Here is a 3,400-nt window from a genome sequence, read left to right on the forward strand (position 1 = left end):
ACAATAACATTTTTCTTCGAGCTGGAATTGCTGTTATCGGCAAGCAAGAGCTGGATGAGTCATTGCTGTTATCGGCAAGCAAAAGCTTTGCGGACGCTAGACAAAACACTGGCACCACCTCCATCGTAAAAACAAGCAGACCGGCTGGAAGTTCGAGCAACAGGTGGCGGAAGAGAAAAGTCCCAGCATTTTAAAGATAACGCAACTGTCGAAGACGGAACTTTTAACAGTAGGGTCATTCCATGTCAAATCATCCAGAATTTTGTGAAAATGTCACCCACCATCCCCGATTTTGATGAAATTCGGTATGCTTATAGAACTTTTGATGCTGATTACAAAAATGACAACTTTTTTAAAATTGGTCAAGGGGTTCAGAAGTTACGAGCTTTTTAAGAACTCCCTGTACGCCACATGCAGCTCCACTTTGAATGACACGCATTAGGTTATAAACGATCGTATCTTCCCTCGGGTTTGCCCTAGAAACTTCAAGTTTGTTTTATTTTGTTCACAATAGTATAAGCTTTCATTGAAATAACGTTTCAGATGAATGCATCAATAAACATGTATTTTTATATATAGTTTTATGTATTTTTTTAGAAAAATAAATGACTAACTTCAAGAGCAAATTTCATGCAATGCCCCCCCTTCAATTTCCCCACAATTTGATATGTAGCTAGCTCAGAGTATGTACTAATGCCTGATGGAAAAATTGGGATGGGCGGTTCAGAGACAGGGTGATAAAAAAATCATTTGCTTAAAATGACATTAAAAGTAAATCTTATTAAAAATGCTTATGCATTTAGTAGAAAGCCTGAAGTACATTATGTTTCAAGCTACAATATTCAAAATTTATGTTCACTATGTGTGAATGTAAGCATAGGCGTAACCTGGCGGGGGCAAAGGGAAGCAGTTGCCCTATCCCAAATTTATATATTAATTAAAATTTACAAGTTAAATATATTTTGTGATCCTCCTGGCACTTGAGGAACGAACAAATAAAGAGTAATAATTGTAATTTTTCAAATGTATTTATCAAATAATCCTGAACACTGTTTTTATGCGATGGAAAACTTTGTGTTTACCCCAACCCGAAGATTGTTTCCAAGTGACACCCATTAAGATAGTACTATTTTTTCTCTGACTGTTAAACAACTAGTGTTTCGAAGTAAATAGTTACAAAGTTACAAGTACAGTTACTTTTTATTTAGAAATTCTAACTGTAACTAGCTACTTTTAAAAGTAAGTACCTGTAACGTTAACAACGTTAACAGAGTTACTTTTTGCAGTAGGGAAATAGCTAAATTGGACAATTCTGTTCCGGACTATAAAAATAAAATATGTACCTTCTCCGGATGCTACGTAAAAGGATTTTCTTGGAATTGCTGTCAAGGAAGCTATGCTTTGTTGCATGCTAAATTTAGAACATCCACGCTTTACTGTAATTTATTTCTAGTTGTATGTGAAAACTCCATTGTTTTGGTAGACTGCTGCGTTCGTTTGGAATGTTGTTGTCCAGCTAGGAAAAAGTCATTGTCGAGGGGTGGATCTTTGGATCTTGTTGAACTTGGAATGAAGGAGAAAGAAATAGGTGCAAGTGGAATCAATGACACCATATTCAAAATAACGTGGTCAGCATACAAATGATTTTTTAATTATAATCGTTCAAGCAAACCCGACTGTGTTTTCCATCATTTATTAGCAGTAATAATGTAAATATATGAATGCATATTATGTACTAGAAACATAAGTAAAACATGATCATTGATATTGTGTAACTTTTACACAAATCAATGATCATTAACAGTACGTTACTGTTACAGTAACTGTAAAAGAAACTCAGTTACTTTCAAAGTACCAGTAACAATAACTGAGTAACTTTTTAATGATTGACTGTAACTCAGTTACTTGTAAAAAGTAACTTACAGAACCTATAAATTCAAATTAGTGCATACTTCCTGGTACTGTTGTAGTACTTTGCAATCGCTGACACATTGTACTGTGGGTTGTTGTCATTTCACCCTAGATGATTACTAAGAAATTTATGCCTTGAATACTATTTCTATGGAATTGGTACATAATTGCCATACTTGTTGCTTTATACTATAGAAGTCTATACAAGTAGTTTTACTGTTCCAACCATCTCGTCACAAGGATATTTTCTGCGGTATGTGGCGAAAAAGCTTCATTTCAAAAAACTTCTATCAGCTCAAATGTGTAGTATTAATTCTTACTTCATATTACGTATCCCCATGAAGAGGAGCCAAAAAAAACTTCCATATTGAGATAAAATGCACAAAAAGAATGTTCTCGAAGATAAATTTGCTAAACTTGCGAATGTTAATAATGATGATTATATATATAATTATTAGAGCCCGGAAGTTCAGGCATTTATTTTCGTTAAAATAGGCAGGCAAAAAGGCATTTATAATGTGGAAAATAGGCACGAAAATGAAAAAAAGGCAAAATAAACCGAAAGATGGCACATTTGGAAGTCGCTTACTTTTATCCATAATTTCTGGCAAAATGTTAAAATCTAAATTGGGAAGAGCATTTCAATTTTTTCCGTCTTGATTGCACATAACTACAAGGTGCTTTTTAAGTTCTCAACATTCATTGCTAGTCGTCTGTCAGAGAGAATGTTTTTCATAATAGAAAATTATCTTTCACGAATTGAAGCCGCTTCATTTTCTGGAAGAGCATCGATCACCTCATTGATATATAGCTTGCCCACCTCGTCAAGACTGGTTGTGGAGGTAAACTAAGATCAATCGCAACTTCCTGAAATTTTCGGGTTTGAGAGGGAGATTTCAGAAATATCTTCTTTGTGTTCGAAATCAACCTGTCCACTTCAGCAGTCAATCATGCACAAGAAATGTTAACCGAAAGGCAATATCCTAACTCAGCATGAATACTTTTTTCTCACACTTTTCTCCTTCAGCAATGTTGAAACACCCGTGAGTTCAATATTACTTAAATAAGGCGAAAATTATTCACATAATAAACGGAAGAAAAATAAATGCCTACAACGTTTTTTGGGAGAAAAATAATTTATATACACATTTTTTTAAAAAAAATTGTCATATTTCATTGAAAAAGGCAAAAAAGGCAGTGGGGTCCCAAATAGGCAAAATAGGCAAAATCAAAAGGCTTCCAAAACATTCGAAACAACATAAGAAACGTATATCCAGAAAAATTTTATTAATATATGCAGTAGATAAAAAGAGGCATTTTGCCAAACTTCCGGGCTCTAATAATTATATAATATATAATTTGTTTTAAAAAATGAAGACTGTTGAAACTAACTTACAGTGGAAAGTCGATTTTAAGTTATCCAGGAGACCAAGCTGACAAAACTTAATACATGGGAAAATTAAAATCTTGGAAAATTTCTAAATAATTT

The sequence above is a fragment of the Lepisma saccharinum genome, chromosome 27 (assembly GCF_977018435.1).
Source record: "Lepisma saccharinum chromosome 27, izLepSacc3.1, whole genome shotgun sequence".
NCBI classification, from domain to species: domain Eukaryota; kingdom Metazoa; phylum Arthropoda; class Insecta; order Zygentoma; family Lepismatidae; genus Lepisma; species Lepisma saccharinum.